A 23,795-nucleotide genomic window follows, 5' to 3' on the forward strand; every position below is an offset into this window, starting at 1 on the left:
ATAAACTCAAATAAAAAGTCTTCCCCCGAAGCAGGAGTAAACAAATGTGCAGCATAAGTGCAATCGTTAGCCAGGAAAGAAAACGTACTCAAGAAATGCTGCTCTTCATCCTCCAGTTCGTGCTCATTTAGCGTCTCCAACCGTTTGGAGCGAGTGGAGCGCGTGCGCTACCCGCCTCAGCCTCATAGATCAACGGCATCAACAAGTCTTAACGACCACGCGCTTCCCGCCTCAGCCTCACAGATCATCAACAAGTCTTAACGACAAACTCCTCCTTTGCCATCGTTTCCAGCCGAAAAACCTCCCTCCACTTAATGTCCGTGTATATCTGCACGGAAATGTTCTCTGTGTGCACGAGCGGATATTCAGATGCATCAATGATAACGTTTCAATGAAAAATAAAATGTTTGTAGGGGCAATAAGCACCAGACAAATCTATTTATTTAAAAGTATTCACATTATAACATAAATATGCACTCTACATATTTAGAAAATAATGTATTAGGGACTTCCATCGTTTATATTCTTAAATGTCACGTTTATGATAACCTGAGAACGGAATGTCTGGGAAATTAATTTCCACAACCCCACAGACACGCCCCACGACTGCAAAATGAAGCAGAACTACATCACACCACTACTGAGGTGCTGTTGAGACCCCCGTGCTGTAGAAAAACACACCTATGTAACGCACAGATGTGTCTTTTTGCTTTAGGTCCACATTTATCTGTCGCCTGTTTCTTTAATTATATGGTAATGAGTGTTGCGATAAGGGCTGGGGTGCCAATTTAATATCATGCCCCAATAACACAGAGTATTTTCTCATTTAGATTAATATCGCCAGAGAAACACAATCACAGAGGAGGAATTTGAAAAAAAAGAAAAAAGGAAAACTCAAGAGGGCCATCTGCTGTTTGTCGCTGCAATGAAATATTCAGTCTTTCATCCTCCTGCTGTTTTTCAACCCCCTCCACCCAAATAGACTGGCAATATAACTCTGGGATGGCATTTCCAGACGGGTCAGTGCTGGAGCAGATTATAGAGAAAATCCAATACACTGAACATGCAATTACATCTAATAAATTGCAAATTACATACACAGACTACACATACACATATAAGTCATATTGTGATAAAGAGGGAAAATGGCATACCTATATTTCAGCACATCTGCACAAATCATATGAGCACAGAAACAGCACACTACTAAAATAAGGAGAGCTTAAACTGGCTGCATCATTGTCTGTGAAGCAGCCACTGCAGTTTGCGCAGCCGCCAGCAGCGGACACTGTCAGCTTAACTATGACTCCATTTATTTACAAAAGCACAGACAGATCAGTTGGATTCATGAATAAGCCATAAACATTAAACACTATTAAAGCCATCCTTTAATAGACATCCAAAAATATAAATATATTTAAAAATGTCTAAATTAAAATGACATTTTAAGCATGCATTACCAAACACTATACATTATATTAATGGCTTATTAATTCAGGTTATGACCAGTGTTATATACACTGTAAAAAATATATGATCAATTAGTCCCGACAGTGCATGTTTTTAGGTCATTGTAACTTATTAAGTTAATCAAGTTCAAACTTAATTTTATAAGTTACACAAGCAGTTTTAAGTCAGTTTAACATAAAATAAGTTCAATATTAATTTGATTTAGCTTAAAAATTTAAGGCAACCAGGATATTTTATAGTTTAGGAAAATAGATAATAATTATTAGGTAAACGGAAAATGCAAGCAGTAACATGACAGACCGTATAAAACTGTTACAGTCTGACAACATCACTTTGCGCACAGAAAATAGAAAAGAGGTTAAGGGGAGAAAAATAATGGCAGTAGTCAAGGAGTCTGCAAAAACAAACTACAAAAAGACAGAAAGAACATGCCTGTGGCGTATTTTGAGTTCCTAACTGCTGAGCCTTAGCACTGAAATGAATACAGAATTGGATCTATTCCCTTCTTCTCCCCAGTTTCATCTTCAGCGTATGGCAGGAGACTTTACGCTTCAGAAACGTTTACTTAAAATAAAAAAAATGGACTACACAGCCAAAACACACAACAAAAAGACACTTAACAACAAACAAGCATTTCAATTCTGCATCAACAAACACACTCAAGTGAGTTTTCCTTTATGAAAAAAAACAACAACAACCATGATGTCATCAATATAAAAGTGCGCACATACCTACATGCTTTCTCCTTCTGAACGTATGAGACTCCATAGTAAACCCATTGCACATTCAACCGAGGTAACAGCATTTCCCTGCCTGGCTGTCAGTGACACGGCCCCATTTATAGGGTCTATACTCGCAGATAACATTATTAGTAAGATCTGCCTCAAACAATTGCTGTTCATCTGGCTGAGACGATCTCGTCTGAGACGTATTCTTAAATAACAATGTTCTACATTGAACTTTTTAATGATAATGGGTTGAAATGAATTATTTTGCACAAGTTTAGAGTTGAATGTGGAGCCGCTCGTGCGAGCAAAGATCATAAGAGAACAGATGCGTAATTCAGTAGAAGCACTTTTGATGTAGAACTAATTAACTGCTACATAAATGTGAGCCAAACTCCAGCCTCCCACGCTGTCCTTTACCTTCTCTTTTATGAACATTAGCTTACAAGATGAGCATGGTCATTCTGAGTGAATGCTATAAAATACAAGATACATGATATGGCTTTTTAAAAAAACATGAGATGACTTTATACAAATGCTGTGCTCTCAGTCTGAAACTGTCCTCATATCAAAGGTAAAGAGAGATGGATGAGATAGAGGTGGCAGTGAATATAAAAGCCCAATGAAGCGATGAAAACAGGAAGACTACATCTTACTTCAAGAAATGTCACCGCAGACAGAGACAGAGCATAAACAAGTCGATAGTTTGTATCACTACGGAAAGGCTTTAGGGCTGTCTGGTTTTTATTAGCTCTCGTGATGACAGAAGTTGTAAATTAGACTTAACATCATACGTGCAGAGATAAGAGGAAAACAGAAGATTTAGTGCTTTGCTGAAATCAAATTGTTTCACATTGTTGAGGTGAGAGAGAAAGAGAGTTTAATTTAATTGAGGAGATAGTAATGATTTTTGGTTAGAGTTACTTGTTGATGTCTGAGTTTAATGGGTTTGGTAAAATGTCACCATTCTGAGAAACTGAAGACACTAAGATGTGAAAGTGAATGCAGTGTTTTGCACAGACATTTCACTGTAATGGCTTAAGCTATTAAAGCAGACTAGATTTGTTAGTAACTAAGCACAGGATTAAAGGAAAATGAGAAATGAGTTTTCGGCTTACTGTAAGTGGCAGAGAATAACTCTCTCTCATATCAAGCAAATCATTGGGTGGGATATTAAAAGTGAGACAACTAAAGAAAAGGCTTTATTCTTGTTCAGATCCATATATATTTTAAGTATAATAAACCACTTTAAGCCTTAACCATTAAGATAGATCTATAAATAAAATATTTGACTGTTTTTTTCTTTTCATAGAATGGCTTAACTTGAAGTGCTGTGAAAGAAACTGGGGAAAATGTGCTTTATGATATGTTGCAACATATGGCAACATTGTCCAATTGTAGATCTAACTTAATTAATAGAATTACAATATTTTAGCCATAACCTACAAAAGATAAAAATAGTAGCTTTTAATAGTAAAAACCAACAACATTTAAATAAAAAGCCATCAGCCTTTAAATAATTTTTATAGGGTTGGTGTTTTTATGTTACACTCTCAGAAATAAAGGTAAAGGTACATATTTGTACCTGAAAGGTCCATTATGTTTTTTTAAGGTACGCTTGAGCTCTAAAATGCACCTTTTAGGTACCACTGTGGATTCTTTGGGTACAAATATGTATCTATTAAAAAAGTACGGCCCCAGTGATAGCTACCTTTATTTCCGACATAGATCAGGGGTGTCAAACTCAATTCCTGGAGGGCCGAAGCCCTGCACAGTTTAGTTCCAACCCTGCTCCAGCACACTTACCTGTAGGTTTCAAACAAGCCTGAAGGACTCAATTAGTTTGATCAGGTGTGTTTAATTAGGATTGGAACTAAACTGTGCAGAGCTGCGGCCCTTTTGGAACTGAGTTTGACACCTGTGGTGTAGATGAATAACACAGCACAAATAACAAAATTTCTAATTTAGAACTTTCCTTATAATTAATAATTTTGTTGTTTGTAATTGTTTTGTTGTTAAAATTTGGTTTGTTTTGATTTAATTCCAAACAAATTAAGTGGATAAACCTTGAGTTGTGAATATGTCATCGTAACATACCGGAGGTCATGTCTCAGATTTTTTTGTGGATCTGACATGAGTAAATCCTTTGTTTTTATTGACATTTTCATTTGCATTCAGCAACTACTCACAACAAATGCCAGTCTGTCAGAAATCACGCCACAGAAAAACACTGCACGTCCTGTGACTTAACCAATGGACATAATTGGCTAAACTAAGGTCACTTTCCAACAAATAAATTAGAACGTTAGTCTTAAAGAAATTGGCAGGGAAATGAACATACTGTTTTATTGTGTGGCCATACAACATGCAGTAGAGGGTTAAATCCATAATATGTCATATTGATTTGCAAAACATTTCTGATCTTTAGTGACCTGGACCTACAAGGGTCAGCATATACAAGTACACCCCACACAAATGTATCTTTTAAAATCATATTTTAATAGGAAGCTATACAATATTTGTGCATACACATTAGATTTGTCAGTACTAAAGCCAAATCTGGAGCCCATCTAACAAAATTACTTACAATAATGCAAAATATTAAATAAAATTTTTAAAAAGAGAGAGGAAAAAAGAGAAGCAAAAAATGTTGTTGAAAATTTGTAGGTTGTAATTTTTTAGCAATATTTTGCCAAAATTTAATTGTATTATCTTTCTATTTCTAAAGATGTTTTGGTGATTTTAATATGTATATCTGTTTAGTTTTTCTACTTTGTTTAAATGCACCAAAATACATTGCCTATATTCACTGAGAAATATATTCATTTTCAAAATGGAGTGTACTCAATTATGCTGAGCACTCTATATAATGGATCTTTTGATTGTATGAAAAATATACTTACACCATCTTTGTATGTAATCTTTGAAGAATGCTAGTAAGTGGAAAAATGATGGTAGAAGAACTCATCCTGGTGGATAAGTAAACTTTATTAAACTTTTTTTTAACAATATCAGAGTGAGTAAATGGGGTGGTAGACTATCATTTTTTGGTGATCTATCTCTTTAAAGCTATATTATTGTTGTTGTAGTGCTACTGAAAGGTTGTTCCACAAATTAAATATACATATTGTTACAAGCCGACATGTAGGGTGAAGGAGGAAGACAAGGTGAGGATCCAAACGCAGCATTAAACATATGTTTATTAAACAAACCAGAACAAAGCGAAACAAGAACAAACTAGGGAACACACTGCTATCATGGGAGTAACAAAAATGCAACAAACAACGAGAGGGGAAACAAACTGATATAAATGTAGTCCTAGCCATCAATGGGGATGAACCACAGCTGTGTGTGTGTTTACTCACTACCAGGACGCGGTGTGTGTGTGAGTGGTGCATGACAGTATGTGTAGTCCATGTGCTGGTGGATTTGTAGTTCATTAGCGATCCAAAACAGTTGAATTGCTGATAATCATAACACATATAAGGTTAAACTTTGCAATAGGTACTGTAGTTTTAGTTATTGTTATATAATGTATTTACTAACATGAACAAACAATGGTCAATACATTTAATAAAATAAATGTTGTTCATTGTTAGTTCATGTTTACTCACAGTGCATTAGCTAATGTTAACAAGATTTAATTTTGATTGTAATAATGCATTAGTAAATGTTGAATTATGATCAATAAATGCTGTGCAATTGTTCATTAATAGTTCATGTTAGTAAATATTCTTACTAACATTAACTAAGGAAACCTTATTGTAAAGTGGGACCCATATACAGTAAATTACCTTTAACATAGGCTCATTCTGAAAACGTAACCCTATATACATTTCTGGGGATCGCAAATTATGTAGCCAGAAGTACGTATGGCTCCATTTCATTTTTAAAACAAACGCTGTGGGGCAGTATGATGCTGTTCCTTTTCGTGCTTACCAGTAGACCGCTTACCTCTGTATGGACGGCTTTCCTGTTGTTACCAGTTTGTCCAGTTAGCAATTAGCTTTGTCCAGTTAGCAGTTAGCTTGCTCTATATCGGGAGCTTGAGACGAAGAGAGGAGTTGACCACAACGACAGGGTTCTAGTCTGGTAAAGAACGGTTCCAGAAAGCGGGTAAGACAAAAACAGAATCCAAAAAATAAAATAAACAAGTAAATAACAGGGTGAGAATGTGGTAAAATCTGAAAATGTGGTAAAAATCAGACGAGTTTTTTTTTTTCTGGATTGCTTTTGAAAATTGTTGGTTGGTTTTTAGGGACGTGGGTGAGCAAGCCAATCAATATAATTGGTTGGGTTTAGGGCAGGGGGAAGGTGGGACAGTCGATCGGTCAGTCAGTCAGTAACTCAGTCAGTCGACAACGGCCTCTGGTGGGTTTATGAGTGAACAGCAAGCGCAAATGGCACTCGCGAGATAAATTTGAAATCTGAAAAGCATACACATCACCCTCTGGTGGATTAGTGAAACAAAAATGACAAAAATAGTAGCTCCTGGAACATATTTGACACTCTCCAGAAATGTATATAGAGATTACAGGATGAGCCTGGGTAGGATACCTTCAGTACAGTCTTAAACCAAATGCTTATCATATCTAAAAAGTTATATTCTCAGCACATTTACATTACAATAGCAGCAAGATGTCTCCACGTATACTAAAATACTTCAAAAGTACTTATGATTTGCAATAAGGGTCTAAGATGTGTGTGTTTTTTAAATGATATATTATCATATTTCTCATACAATTTTGTATGCAGTATTTATTCCGTGGATATTCTGCAAATGTTCTGTCTGCATGGAATGATCTACTACAGTAAATTTGGCAAAAATGTGTGCAGCCCACAAGCAGAGGACACTGCGTGGGATTCTGTATCCCACAAAGCAATGCACTAAACTTTACCTTCCACTTCCAATGTGATTAACAAACCACATGCAAATGAATGATTTTAATATATTTTCTTAAGTTATTATTCAGTTACTGTCAAAAGTGTGGACATGTTCAGACACTAAAATGCAAAATAACCATAAGGGGTTGTAAAACATAACCTGAATGCAAGCAAAAGAGATGCAGCAAGCTAAAAATAAAAAATAAAAATGCAGCAAAGAGATGTGAGATGTTAACAAAGATGCTTTTTATAATCATTTATCATTTTCGGTTATTATTCCACACAAATTTCTATATTTTATTAGTGATAATTCTTCTATAAAATTGTGATGTATACAGTGTAAAGCAGTCTCTTAATTGACAGCTTTACAAAGAACGCATCATGCCTGATTTTCACACTGTCATAAAAAAAGCGAGTGTTACTCTGTGTTGTGAAAAAAGGATTAAAAGTGACAAGTCTCTAAATCAAGCTAAAAGTTAATGTGAGATGGGCGCCGGTGTTAAATCAAATAGTAGATTAATGAGACACGAACAAAGAGGATCAAGCAAATCAATACAGGTCTGTTTGAGCTTGAGGGTTTTGCCATTAAGTCTGACATTTAAATATCAACAGCTGATCTCATTACACAGGAGAGAATGTCAAATGTATCTTAATGTAGTAAAATGAGAATGGACACTTCTCTGTAAACAAGCACACATAACCTTCAATCTATAGCCATTTCTTCATGGGGAAAAGCTGATGTATAGGCCCATTATTTACCAATTGGAAATAAACAAACACACACACACTAGGCTAAACGATATTGCAAAAATCAGGTATTGTGATATTTTATTTTTCTGTGATAAATATTGCAATATGAATAAAGTTTCACAAGATGGTATGGATAGCACTCTTTGACAGTTTTTTGTGGAATTAAATAGCATTTAGGGACAGACATTGAATATTCACAATTAGAAAAATGATTTTCTTACTTTGTCTCATTTCCAGTCCAAATATCAAAAAATTCACAGATCAAGTAAAAATATTATTTTGTTTTCAACTTTAGAATAAGTCAAGAGAAAAGTTTTTACAATCAAAATATCTGCCAATGTGATAAGTAAAATAATCTTGTCACTTTAAAATGTAGATATTTGACTAGAAACAGGACAAAAATTCTAAGTAAGAAAAACATGTTGAAAACTTGCATAAATCTCATTATTTCTGTACAAATAATTAAAGGTGTGGTTCACTACGATATCATATTTTAAATTTTAGTTATTGTGTAATGTTATGTGCGAACATAAACAACATGTCTGAATGTAATACGCTCAAATGACAGACAATTAGTTAAAAAGTTATCTTAGCAAAGCTTACAGGGAATGAAGTTTTAGCACTATACGAATACATCCAGGTTAGTGAGACCACAAACACTTCGGGTTATGCATGTTTCTATTTCCATAGAGCTTGTTCTGTTTCTGTATTTGGGCTTCCAAAGGACACAACACAAAGAGACAAGTGCTTACAATTTAAATTGAATTATGTTTCAGAGAATTATGTATATATATATATATACAAATATATATATATATATATATATATATATATATATATATATATATATATATATATATCTATATAGAGAGAGAGAGAGAGAGAGAGAGAGAGAGAGAGAGAGAAAGAGAAACCATTAAAGTGACAGCGCGCAATAGGCTATTCCGTCTGCCGCCTGTTTTTATAATTAATCAAACAAAAAAAAGAGAAAATCCCTCACTGCTCTTGACTCAAGGACTTTTGTAGCTTAAGTTTTTTTTTTTCTTACAGTGAACATGCTGAAGCACAGTTTGTTTCATATTTTATTCTATTGTATTTATTACCCTTTCCTTATTTACAGGGAGGAAAATAACTGCATGCAGTTGAAGTCAGAATTGTTAGCCCTCCTGCATTATTAGCAACCCTTTTCCCCCTAATTTCTGTTTAATGGAAAGGAGTTTTTTTTCAACCCATTTCTAAACATAATAGTTTTAGTAACTAATTTCTAATAACTGATTAATTTTATCTTTGCCTTGATGATAGTACAAAATTCTTGTCAAAATACAAGAATTCAGATTCAAAGTGTGATTCAAAGGCTTAATTAGGGTAATTAGGCAAGTCGTTGTATAACAGTAGTTTCTTCTGCAGACAATCAAAAAATATATTGCTTAAGGGGGCTAATAATATTGACCTTAAAATAGGTTTCAAAATATTTAAACCTGCTTTTATTCTAGCCAAAATAAAACAAATAACAATTTCTCCAGACGAAAAATTATTAGAGGAAATACAAATTCCTGAATCTGCCAAAACATCATTTAGGAAATATTTATAAAAAATAATAATAATAATTTACAGGAGCGCTAATAATTTCAACTGATAATCGTTTTGAATAATCGTGATTAGAATTATGACCAAAATAACCGTGATTATGATTTTTCTCATAATCAAGCAGCCCTACCCAGTTCAGTGCTGGATTGTAACAACAGGAAATGCTGTTTGGCAACGTTAACAAATTAGCAACAAATTCATGCAGTGTCTCTCTGTGCAGCCACTTTCCCTGGGTTCTACATCTCAAACAACAAACTCGCAAAAAATATGTGAACGTTTCATATTGTTTGCACATTCTTATCCGGAATATATGTAAAAGACACTTGTCAGATTTTTTTAGAGAGCAGGCGTGAGGTTTAGCTGTGTCCTCTCTGTCGTTTTCTTTCTGATTCAGGCACAAACTGATTCAGCTAACAGCTTTTCCGACTGACAGTATTTACACAGCACAAAAGTATGTGCTATTAGAGGCGTGGCCATTTTCCTGGTGACCTGGAGCCAATCAGCGAATCACAGCACATTATGGTAGCTGACTAATCAGAGCCTCTTGAGGGCGGGCTTTTCGAAGGAACTAGGAAAAATGACTTTCGTTTTCATATTAGTGGACTAGTATATAATCAAATTAAGAATGTTAAAAAAAATTTGATTTCTTACAAATGATATATTTGTAATACATATATATATATATATATATATATATATATATATATATATATATATATATATATATATATATATATATATATACATATATATATATATATATACATATAATATTTTTGATGTTACTAGCACATTGCACCAGTCTAAAATGTTCAGTATGTGAACACTGGGAATTCTGTCTAACAAGAAATCCTCAACACCTTTAGATGTGTAAAGTGGTCTTGCGGTTTCCAAAAGTCATCTTTAGTTGCAGTTTCACACTGACTGGAAATGTGAGAAAGCACTAAAAAGATTTTCTGACATTACTCATATTGTTTATTGTTTATTTTTTGTTTGCTTTTGCTGCACTGAAAATGTCACCGGCTTTGAATTGCTGTTGACATGCGCTCTATATTGTATTGAGACAAGCAGTGCTCTTCAGTATTTTCTCACTACTGACCCTGAACAGTGATAGCGGAGTAAATTTCCCAGAACACTGTGAGAGAGTGTATTCCAAACGACAGAAAAGAACACAACATATCACACGCCATTACTCCCACCAGAGGGAAGGGAAATGCCGGGATGAGCTCCAAAGAGATGGATATAGACAGAGCTGCTCCCTGAACAATAGTTAAAAATTCTGCTCACATCTCAGCCTGTTCTTTGATCCGGTTTTAAGCATGCAACATTCAAAAGTGTCTTGTCAGCAGTGGAGCAAAAAAAAAAGAAGCTCATCCGAGAAAGCCTGGGCAGAGACTGTGAAATTAAATGAGTTGATTCTCTGCCTGGAAAGCCCTCTTTTTTCTGCTCTGTGAGAGAGAGCGAAGGGAAGGACTCTGCAAAGTAATCTCCCTGTGGAAACCCAAGGGACCTCCAAGCTCACAAAATGGGCCAAAGCGTATAGCCTTGAGAAAACCCTAGAATGATAATTATGATCAGTTCAGTGTATGCTAAAGTGGTACTTATAAGGACTCTTACAATATCAGAAATCGGCTTGTTTTAGATTTAGGAAACATCAGGGTTCAGTGCTGATCCTTCTAAATCAGTCGACAGCTGTCACTGTTAGGTGTTATCAGTGTGCTACATGAATGTTTTTGTTGTTGTTGTTTTTTTGGCAATGGAGAGTCACTAATTATATAAATAATAGTAAAAAAAATTATTTTTAATGTATGTGAGTACTGTAAATATGTCAAAGTTTAACCTGGCGCTATAAAATGTGTTGCAACCTGAGTCTTTAATATAATGTAATCATCCCAGGGGTCGCAAAAAAAAGAAAAGGAAAAAGAAGTTCTAAGGGCTTAATTTGTATGTTTTTTAATGTACAGTTGAAGTCAGAATTATTAACCCCCTGAATTATAAGCCCCCCTGTTTATTTTTTCCCCAATTTTCCCCAGATTTTCAACACATTTCTACACATAAAAGTTTTAATAATTCATTTCTAATAACTGATTTATTTTATCTTTGCCATGATGACAGTAAATAACATTTGACTGGACACTTATTTTTTAAGACACTTCTATACAGCTTAAAGCGACATTTAAAGGCTTAACTAGGTTAATTAGGTTAACTAGGCAGGTTGGGGTAAATAGGCAAGTTATTGTAAAACAATAGTTCACTCTTCATATATTATCAAACATACTGTGAAAATTTCCTACTATTTCCAAAGTATGTTTAAAAATACTTAAAAAAAAATTAAAGGTGGTTTAATTATTCTCATTTCAACTGTAACTATTAACTACATTTTTTTTCTTCTGTAGGTTATGGATAAAATATGGAAATTCTAATAGTTTATTAAAAAGAATTAGATTTTTGGCAATATCCAAGTGTCTTGACCAACCCCCCACTTTGGGAACCACTGCTTAAAAGGATGTAGCTTGTAATAAACATCAGGTGATGCTGTCACACTCTGTGTTTTCCATTTAATAAGATCATAAGTGATTTGTTTGTGACTTGATTTTCATTGAACCTAGGCTGAGGGGTTAGTTGTATTTAAAAAAAAATCATAATAGGCATTTGTTTGAGTCACACTGCATTGCTGTGCTGTGCTATTGATTTTTAAATAAGGATGAAGAGAGTCATGAGTCAGACTGCGTTGCTTAAACTATGTTTTTGATTCACAAAAGACCCAGATCACAAAATAACCAAAATCATTTGGTATTAATCAAGATATACACTGAATACACTGTAGGTTTTTGATTAAATAAATGATTATAATTTGATTTGTTTGTGAACTGGTTTTCATTACATCTAGGCTGAGGGTTTTGTCTCTCAGTCAGAGTGCATATATTAATTCATTCATTCATTCATTTTCCTTCGGCTTAGTAACATTATTTATCAGGGGTCACCACAGCGGAATGATTCACCAACTTATCCAGCATTTGTTTTACACAGCGGATGCGCTTCCAGCTTTAACCCAGTACTGGGAAACATCCATACACACTCATACACTACAGTTAATTTAGTTTGTTCAATTTACTTATACCGCATGTTTTTGGACTGTGGGAGAAACCGGAGTAACCACTGAGCCACCGAGTCGCCCACTGCACATATTGTGCTGTGTTATTGATTTTAAATAACAATCAAAAGAGTCAGGTATCGGACGGCACTATTTAAACTATGTTTTTAATTCACAAATTAACCAGTGTCATTTGCTTGTAAAAGACATATTGTAGACATATGTTTTTGTTATACAAAAGAACCAAATCTTAAGAGTCATTTGTTTATGAATCAGAGTACTTAAACTAAAGGATTTGATTTGCAAAAAAGAACCAGAGCACAAGATCTGTTTGAAAATGTGTTTGAACACATCAATAACAACAGTTATCTGTTAATAAATGAGACAATACAGCTCAACCTACTGTATGTATTAGATTAATAAAGAACCAGATAATATGAGTCATTTGTTTAGGAACTTGACTACACTGCTTACCAAGAACCAGATCATTAAGAGTAATTTGTTAGTGAATCAGACTATGCTGCATGTTCTTGATTCACAAAAAGAACAGAAGAGTCATTGATTCATGAGTAGAACTACGCTGCCGGTATAATGTTTATGTTTCACAAAAGAACTAGATCCTAAAAATGATGAGTCATACTGCATGGCTTAAGTTCTATGTTTTTGATTTGCAAATGAATCAGATCATAGAAGTCTTTTAAATCAGATTATGGGCTACTTGCACTGCATGTTTGTGCTAAAGAAGATAAGAGTCAGTGATGAATCAGATTACTCTGCTTGGGCTGTATGTTTTTGTTTCACAAAAGTTCAACAGTAGAGGTGTTGCATATGAGTGAATAAGACATTTCTCATTCTTATTTCACAAAACTCATGCTAAAGATTGTGACTCATCTCTTGAAGAGCGGTTCAGGAAACACTGTCTGACATTATCAGTCATATTACTGTACTGTATCTTGAACCACATCATTCTCTCTGACGAACACCAAATGCTATCATCTCCAACTGGAGCCCAAGGGTAAAATGTAGCCTACCTACAGTCTGCAGCGACATGAGAACACGATGGCAGACTCTCAGAAAGAGTGTGATAGAGTGAGAATGCCCTAAAGAAGAAACTGGCACACAAGAAACGTCCCTTCTATGTCATCCACTGTGTATCTGCTCCCACACACCACATGCTGTGGCCTGTTTCTAGCTCTGGCCTGCACCAAATAACATCAAGTAAGAACACACACCCACTTAAAATCCCAACAAAGGCTCGCAGGACACCCCCACACACCCCTACATAGAAAACACATGCTGTATTTCAAATCTGCAAGCATATGAAAAGCGACTGCGACGCATGAACGCTCTAGGGAGAGAGAGACACATCACTGCCCCCTACAAAGCATGAGATAAATAGGATTTCTATTAGGTACATCGTTTGAATGCTAATACCAAGCAAGCTGCTTAGTCTAATGCCCATCCCTAATCTCAACCCTTTTTTCTGGACTGCCTGTTTCAGCAGTTACATGGAAAATCCCTGTTGGTCAACTCAGACTTTTTTTCCCTCCACACTGGAGTTTGTTCGCTTCATGACGAATGATTTTTTTTTTTTTCCCCCAGCTTGCTCCCAAGGATTTGCTTCTTCGGCTGAAATGAAATGTGTAATGAATTCCCACACCATGACAACATACATTTGTTATAGTGATTTTCATTCCATTTGGTAAATCGATGTCAGCTATTTTGAATGACAGGGCAGATTATGGTGTGTTAGAAACACATGGCAGTTGAGTCAGTGTTCCTCTGAGGAAGGTTTATGAATCTCTCACAAACAGCCTTGATCCATTCGTCAATGTGTCTTTGCGCAGCACAGAAATGACTGTAAAAAGCACACACAGTACTGTACACATGATCTTATCAGTGCTGAAATCCTTCCAGCTGACCTGTAACCTGCTTAAAAATTAATACTGCCTCAATTAAATCACTGTGTTGTAATTTTACACCTAAGCGATACTCATTTAAAATGAGCAAAACCACAAATCGATAGGACGTGTACCCCTTTATCGCTTCCCTTGAAAACTGATCTGGAAGGCCACAAAAAAGAGAAAACTTGAGCTACGTCAGCAGGCTATGAGTTCTCCACATTAGCTTTATCTAGCAGTAGTTATAGTGGTTGCAGTGTACTAGGCATGGGACGATAACTGGTTTTACCACGGTTAGGAAAAGGGCTATTTTTCAGGTGGGGTATTGGGTTTTTTAAGTGGTTCGAAAGATCCACCCCTCACTGAAAAAGGTCCAGAATTTGTCCCATGCATGAGCTTATTTGTCCTGTTTTGACTGCTATTCCATAATAAATTGTGAAAATGACCCACTAAAAAAGACTTTAAGACTAAGCAGAATCCTGTGTTGGCTGTTGGTACAGAATTTGGAATGCTGAATTTGGCATCCCAAATTCTAACTGAGGAAGGTTGAATGTGCTGGCTAGTTTGTTTTTTGCCTAATAAAATTTTAAACTTTATCAGATTCTTATTTTTGTATTTAAAAAAAAATATATTGTTTTCCTATTTCTTTATTCTAAATCTTTAGGAAATGATTTTAGTACAACAAAAAGTGTGGTTACAATGACCATCCGAAAAGCTTTTGTGCTATTTTAAGCACAGAAATAGTGCTTTAAATGTCACTAACATGCAGTATTTAAATCTTCTAATTAAATAGAAAATGAGGCGAATAACTGCAAAAAGGCCCACTATTTGGGGAAAAAGAACCCCCCCTTTCACCAGGCTGGCTACAGGCATGTAGATAGATGCATAATATTATCCATGTTAATTATAGTTCTTTGAAAAAATGTCATAATGCGAAATTTAGCTTTGAACATGACTTAAAACTGTAAAAAACAAAGTCACTTACACACCAACATGCAAGCATGCTAGTCCTCAACAGTGCAGTGGTTTACTTTATATCCAAAGAAAAGAAAGATATCCAAAGATGCCTTTTTCAGTGGTAAAAAAAAACTGTTTTAGAAACTAATGATGACAAGAGAAGTCAATGACTTTAGTTATTTAGCCAGACATGCTTACTGCTCCAAAAAATTACTTTTCTTTAAAAAAAAAAAAAAAAAAAAGTATTTTTTTTTTTTACAAAGACAATTTAAAAGAATTTATTTTAGAACAGTAATTACAACACCATGAAACACTGATATGTTTATCCATAGGGTTTCATACCGAAATAATCGTATACCGGCCCATACCTACACTGTACAGTAACTACATATTAGAAATATGTTGAATACAATGTACTTACATAGGCAAATATTAGTTTCAGGAACAGGTTTAGGGATAGTACCTTGTTATTACCAGTTCATCTAAAGACAGGTCTATACTATGTACCCTATCACAAAGAAACAGGAGTGTAAGAAGGAGCCACTACAATAGTTTAATGCAAGAGAAACAGACTTCTTTGAAATTTCTCCTTTTGTGTTCAATAAAAGCAGTCATGCTGGTTTAGATAATAGAGTATGAGTGAGGAAATTAAGTTTCATTTTATGTTACAGTGAAATTAAAGTACAAGATTTAGACTGGGTTTTGGTTAGAATTATTCCATTATTGGTATATTTAGCCATATAAATCACAGTTATTATAGTAAATGGGTGTATTGCCTTAAAGTGTTGTCATATAAATTATTCCCAAAAATTATTACAGATTTCAGATTTTTGGGGTACTGTTCTGTTAATACAGCAGTAATCAACTTTATAATTTCATATCATAGTAATTTATGATGGGTAATAATATCATCAAGACCAATAATATGTTGGGTGATGTAAGGATATTATCATATATATTATGTACAGTTGAAATCTGAATCATTAGCCTACCTGAATTATTAGCTGTCCTGTATATTTTCCCCCCAATTTCTGTTTAACAGAGAGAAGATTTTTTCAACACATTTCTAAACATTATAGGTTTAATAACTAATTTCTAATAACTGATTTATTTTATCATTGCCATGATGAAAGTAAATAATATGTTACCTGATTTTTTTCAAGATACTAGTATTCAAGTGCAATTTAAATACTTAACTAGGTTAATTATGTTGACTACGCAATTTATGTCAAGTTTTATCATCGTATAACAGTGTAGACAATATAAAAATATTGCTAATGGGGGTTATTATTATTTTTTAAACTGCTTTTATTCTAGCCAAAATAAAACAAATAAGGCCTAAGAATAAAACATTATGGCCCAGTATCACAAACAGGGCTCAGATAAAGCCAGGACTAGGCATCAGTTTAATTAGGCTATTTAAGCCACATTTATAAAAATGGCCTTAGAAAAATATATTACTGGTGTACACCTGGAGACAAAAAAAAAAAAAATGACACAGATGTATTTTAAGACATCTCACCGCAAGTTATTTGAGTTGAGACAGCTCAAAAATGCAATTTAATCTTGAATAGCCTTAAACCTTGTTTGTGAAACTGGGGGTATAGGACATACTGCTTAAAAACTCCTTGCTCTGTTAAATATAATTTGGGAAATATTTGAAAAAGAAAAAGGAGGGCTAATAATCTTGAATTCAACTTAATATTTAAAATTACACATTAATGACAGAAATCTTTGTTTATAACCTACTGTATTAAAATATATTAAATGAATGAACTGTATTGTACATTATTGGTTTATGCTAGCTAACTAAATAATTTTTGTAAATTGTTACCAAACATTCTGTGTTTTATGTATCTTCTCCACGGGTGCAAAGGAAAACCTTCAGGGAGAATGGTTTCCTTTCAAAGTAAGAAGTTTCAATGCTTTTGCCTCCCTGTAGAGGAACCTTAAGTGCTGCAGAGCCTTGAAAACTGCTGAGCAGCTGCTAAAAGCCAAGGGAAGGTCAACTGCAGAGAACACAGAGACAAAGACCAGCCCTGGACCCTTCTCATCATCCACGAAAAGAGATTAGCAGTCTAGTATCTGGCCTACAGCGGGCAGAAGTGCACTTAATGCTGTTAGTGATCGCAGCACAGGTGTGAACTAAGATACGCGTGTAGTCAACACTTCCGCAGTTAGTATCTCTAGAAAGTGTGTGATAACCCCATCACAAGCACTGCTCCACACACTGCTTGTTTACAGTGTGTGTGTACAGCGCACAGTAAACACAGACCAGGCATTATGCACCCGTGATAAACTCTCTCTGACATATTTACAGCAAACAGTATCTCGCTTAAAGGAAAACACACATTTAAATGTCATTCCCATAACAGACACAGTGCAACACTGGATATCTAAAGCGGCTCAGAGATCCATATCCCACAATCCACAGAGAGAAAGAGAGAATAGCTGTACAGGGATGACGTTACATGTGGAAAATATAAGAGGGAAATTAAATAGTTCAGATATCACTTGATGGAATATTGGTTCTTTTATATATATATATATATATATATATATATATATATATATATATATATATATATATATATATATATATATATACACACATATATATATAGTTATATATAGTTATATATAGTTATATATATATATGTGTGTGTGTGTGTGTGTGTATATAAAATTAACAATGATGCACACTGTGAATTAAAACGGGGCCTTTAAAGTCTTTAAAAAGTTTTAAAAGGCACACAAACGTACAATAAAATGTGCCGATATGCATTATGCACTACAATTAAAATCTTTATGGATTCATAAAAGAACCATATTCTATTAATAACTTCAATTTCTGCTACACAAAGTTATAAAAATGCTTCAGAGAATGTTTTTGTTGAATAGTACAACTGGGTAAATCTTCAAAAAGTCTCCTTTTCTTTTCAGTGGAAACGAGAATGTTAAATAGGTGTAGATAAAATATGCCAATAAGTATACAATTCATTATTGCACCTCTATAGTCTCTTGTTGTGTGGTGAATATATTTAACTTTGCAAACTCATAGGCCATGATACTGGAAAACCAGACATTAAGGGTGTAGATTTGCTCTTGACATTGGTCGGGAGATACTGTCATGGTCACCAGTGATCCAGCCTGTGCAGATCGATGAAGAACTACAAATCTACCACTTTAAAGAACAACATATTTAGTCATGCACCGCTCACACACACATTGCTCATTCGGTTGATTACACATCCACACACACAGCTGCTCATGAACTGATTAGATGGACTTTATAAACAGCACACATACTTCAGGGCTGAGTCTTGTTGACTTTACTGTGAACATTACAATGTTTTTCTTTGCTTTGTCTTGCCGTGTTTGACCCTCACTTTGTTTTATTGTCTGCCTGTTTACCGACCACAACTCTGGATTTTCTGTATACATCTGTTTGCCCCTGTGTTGATCATTGCTTGCCTGACCATTCTTGTCAATAAATCAGCATTTGGATCTGCACCTCCATTGTCAGCACCACATCACATAACACATACAGAGCGCATGCATAAAACAGCAAAAATTCTTTTTCGTGCTTTTAAAAAAATAAATAAAGGCTTGGGTAACACTTTATTTTGATGGTCAATTTGAGTATTAGTAGACTCTCTGCTCAATATCTGTTGATACTGCTCCTTCAACAGACATTTAACCGACTTTAAGACTTTGCAACTTTGCAAGTACATGTCAACTTACACTAACCCTAACCCCAACCTAACAGTCTACTTATAATTTAATGAGAATTAGTTGGCATGTAGATGCAATGTAATTTAGATTCAACAAACTGACCATCAAAATAAAGTATGAGCGAGGCTATACGCACTTAACTATACAAAAAAAAACAATTAATAAAGCATGTGCCATGCTGCAAAAGTCAATTTAAATGATTTTAGTGCAATCAGACTTCAAGGAGGTATGAATGTAGAGAAATGTAGAGAGGCACGTGACACAAAATATCCATTTTACATTATAGATTTTCACAATCATTTAGGCCAAAATTTAAACTGAATTTATATTAATTGCATAGCCTTGGTTAATATTACTATGGTGGATTATTAGTGCACTTGACTTTATGTGAGTTTGAAAAGTAGCTCCTTATGTTTATGTTTTGCACAGTGAATGACGGCTGGAAAATGTCTGTGTTTTGGTGCTTCTCACATCCAAACATAACTAGGCCCAGCCAATCACATAAAAGGCCCAGCCAATCACACTGTGCTTACAGTATGTTTTTGGGGGAGAAAGGACCCAAGAAGGGAACATAATTTAACCTTTTTGTCATATTCAGGTTACTAAGGGTTGATAGAGGATTAATTTATATCGAAAGTGATTTTAATTATTGGTGGGGACATTTTAGTAATTGGTGGATATAGGTGGCGACACATCCCTTCTGTCCATGCCACCTCTACGCCCTTGCCAGATGGGCACAATAGTGTAAATAAAGCAGCTGTAAATGCAGAAAGAAGAGTAATTCACAAGCAATTACAGTAATTATAAGAGTATATCTGATTTTTGGCTTAATAACCTCTCATACTGTTCATCCTGCATGCAGATATAAACAAAATTGCAAATTGCAGCTAGTTCATTTATTGTGGTTCATCTAGAAAAGGCATACACTCAAATTTGTGTGAAATACTGAAACTACAATGCATTTTATCTATCTAAAAAACCCTTCTCTGAACAGGAGGGAGGGAAATAAACAGTACTATAAACAACAGAACTCAAATGAGAACAGTAAGTGCTTGGAGATGTTTGTTATCAGGGGTATTGATGAATGTTTGTTTAATGCTATGCTGTTATAAATCCACAAGAGGGAGGTCAAGAGCACAGATGAGCCCAGCTCAGTGATATCAGTGAGAAATCAGACACAAACTGCAAAATGTGGCTAAACAATCCCTCGTGACAGCCATCATCTATTACGTCACAATCCAAAGTCTCTTTCAGCCTTTTAGTTCAACACTCAACCTGCCATACAAAAAACACAATCTTTAGCAGCCTGATGTGTTGTAAACTGAGGAGATCCTCTAGTTTGGCAAGAAAATTTGTCTTATATGTAGTTCAGTCATTTATGAGTCTTAAGTATCATTCGATCAAATGTATTGTAAATACCTTATTTGAATGAATATATGAATAAAAATGCATGATAAGGCAGATAGCAATAAATATCTCCAGTCAGGCTTTTATGTACATGGGTTAAGACAGCAAAGATGCCCTCAAGTGGTCAGATAGGGCTATTTCAAGATCCGAAAGAGAGAGAGAGAAAAAAAAAAAAATCACTGCAGAGACTGCAAACAGTTCCTCACTGATTTAACCGTAGCACATAAAACACAGCATGGACCCGTGAAAGACATTCACATGCAATCTAAATACACACGCTCTTTGCAAACAAACAAAAGAGAAGTCAGGTATTAATGCAAAGGATGTGGCATCAAATGCAACACACTCCTGGCACTTTTTAGGAACAGAAAACATCTGCTACGGAGCTGGATGACATGCTTCCTGTGAACTGCTGCAGGCGCCATTTCTCACATTCGGAACCATTAGGTAATGGCTCTGTGTCCTCCTGGCCGACAGAGCTGTGTGCGGCAAAATGCAGATTGATCTATTGTCCTTTCCTCAACCTACTATGACATCATCAGCTAGAAGATCTTTTTAGTGCATGTCATTAGGGAGTGTATTATTCCTCTTCCAAAAGTTACGTAACAGAGACAGCTCTCCGTGGGTACTCACTGCTCTGAACCCCACAGCATGGATTACATCCCAAAGCCAAATGTGGTCCAATAGGAGTGCAAGTGAGCATTTGTGTGTCTGCTGTAGAGTATGTGTGCATCTCAATTACTACAACATACATACTACGCAACACTTTGAAACAGACTATAAGAGGATGAAAAGTGAAATGAAGGTGAGAAGGACGGTTTGATTCCAATGCAAGGTGAGAATACAAAGAGAACTATCTGTTAAACATGTCATTCATTAAAAACATCAGCATTTTTAATTGATCCGACTATATCCGCTGCATGTTTAATCCGCCTTTCAATTATGTAGTTAATGGGTTTATGAATTTATCTTCTTCTCACGCACGTGTTCGCTGATCATCCCAACACTGACAAGGTCAGCACCGCACAAAGCACTTTTGACTGCACTCTTTCACTGATTAGAGATTCTTTTGAAGTTGAAATTAATAGTTTGCACAAAAATTAAAATCACAAGGGTTTTATTCCAGTGCCAGAATGAAATTTGAAGGGGTTATATATTAGGAAAACTCTTGTTATTAGTGATACCAGTGGCCTATTAGTGAACTGCAGACTGCAATTTAGGGCCAGGGCCAGCCAACTGAACCGTGCCTGAGCCCAATTCAGAGCACTCACACTTCTCAAACGATCAGGGAAACGGGCCTGGGCACGGTTCGGATAGTATAGTGTGAGTGCAACCCTAAGGCTCGTAAGATTGACAGGTTACCCGAGAATCTCACCCACTTGCTTCAAGATGGGATCAAACCAGCAGTTCTTTGCATCAGATGTGGTTGCTTTAATGAGGAGGCTAAAGACAGTGACTTCATGTGTCTGTCACTGAAGCACCTCTTCTGTTACACTTACTTTTGCAAAGAAACTGAATGTGATTTGTCCATATGATGTTTATATAATATGTGTAAATAGTGTAAATTTGTGCTACATTTTTTTCTCACCAATAAACACAACAATAACAGCAGTGAGAAAGCGGCAGCTAATACATTATCTTACCATAGTGACATGGATATGTTTGTATAACCTCTGCAATAGGAATGTCTAAAAATAACACTGAAAGGGCTAAAAGGAAAAGGGCAAAAATATGACCAAAAAGTTATGCGGCTCACTACCCAGCAGTGTTCAGCACTAGCTTCACTTTTGCAGAGCTATGAAACCCATTCATTTCAATGGCTTGAGCTACGTAACAACTTAGACTCACTGTCAACTTGCACTCGAGCTGCTATTAAAGTTAAAAAAAGTTCAATATTCTGCTCTTCGGATATTCCGCTCATCCACTCAAAATACACTCAAAATACACCCCAAAAAGGACATTTCTACATGGTATACTGTATATTTGCTCCTGCTGCTTGCAATAGTGCTGTCAATGCTGGTAAAACGACACCTCTCGACTATATTATTCATTCATTCATTTTCCTTTGGCTTAGTTCCTTATTTAGCAAGGGTTGCTACAGTGGAATGAACTGGCAACTATTTCAGCATATGTTGTACACAGCGGATGCCCTTCCAACTGCAACCCAGTTTAGTTTATCCAATTTACCTTTAGCTTATGTCTTTGGACTGTGGGGGAAACCAGAGCAACCAGAGGAAACCCACACCAACACAGGGAGAACATGCAAACTCCACACAAAAATGGAAACTGGCCCAGCCAAGACTCAAACCAGTGATCTTCTTGCTATGAAGCAAAAGTGCTAACCACTGAGGCACCGTGCCGCCGACTACATTATTTAATGGCAAAATTATTTAACATTATTTAATACAATTATAAACTATAATAATAATAATAATAATAATAATAATAATAATAATAATAATAATAATAATAATAATAATAATAATAATATTATAATAATAACACTTTTGATTAAAATTTTCTCCCAAGTTCATGCAAAAATTTAGTTTTTAGACAGGAATTTGCACTTCGGTGCATCCCTACTCAGCAATTTACCAGCTTTATTTCAGCAGATTAGGTGGAGAGAACACAAAATCACCTTCAAAGACAAGCAAAATTACAAATCTGTGGTGAATCCATGTGTCAAATTTAAGCCTGTTGTAAAAAATGTGCATGGAGAAATCTTTCCAAAATTGCATAGATTCCAAATAAAGTAGCTGGATTTCGCCCTCCAAATTACTCATAAAACTTGTTGACATAATGCTGGAATACTGAGTGAAAGTCAAGATATTAGAATGTATTTTAATAATGCTTTATAACACCAATAACAAACATGAAAGCAGTCAGGTAAGACTGTGTGGAATATGAAGTCACTACCCAAGTAGAATGTTTTGAATAATTTACATAGATGGTTTCTTGCAAGGCAGCTCACTAGGTTTTTGTAACAGAGCTAAATTATCTGTACTCCATGAACCTATTCTCTTTCCAGAAAAGACACAAGCCACAGGGTTAATATAATGACAAGAGTAGACACCTTAAAAGTTCAATTTAGAGATTGGAGGACATCTTTCAGGATGGAAAAAGAGTGGTAATGGAGCATGACAGGATACATCCATTTCGCAGGAGACAGGCAGAAATAAAAAGAAAGAAACAAAAGAAAGACAAATGTAGTGCCGCTCGTGTTGTCTACTTCACTAGGTATGTAACCTTTAGCACTTGCTATATTTAGCTACAAGCTAGAGGAGG

The 23,795-nt window shown here is 35.3% G+C and overlaps 2 protein-coding genes across 7 annotated transcripts in view; one reads left to right on the forward strand and one right to left on the reverse strand.

The window, feature by feature from the left end:
- The window catches only part of clybl (citrate lyase beta like), a 760,714-nt gene extending 749,058 nt beyond the window's left edge, over positions 1-11,656 (forward strand). The window contains exon 7 of the transcript XR_015498945.1: positions 11,416-11,656. The gene's annotated coding sequence lies outside the window, so the exon portion shown is untranslated. The remainder of the gene's footprint in view (positions 1-11,415) is intronic.
- The window catches only part of fgf14 (fibroblast growth factor 14), a 216,247-nt gene that overhangs the window by 81,062 nt on the left and 111,390 nt on the right, over positions 1-23,795 (reverse strand). The gene's annotated exons all lie outside the window — the stretch shown is intronic.

The sequence above is a fragment of the Danio rerio genome, chromosome 9 (assembly GCF_052040795.2).
Source record: "Danio rerio strain M-AB ecotype USA chromosome 9, GRCz13ab, whole genome shotgun sequence".
Taxonomy (NCBI): Eukaryota; Metazoa; Chordata; class Actinopteri; order Cypriniformes; family Danionidae; genus Danio; species Danio rerio.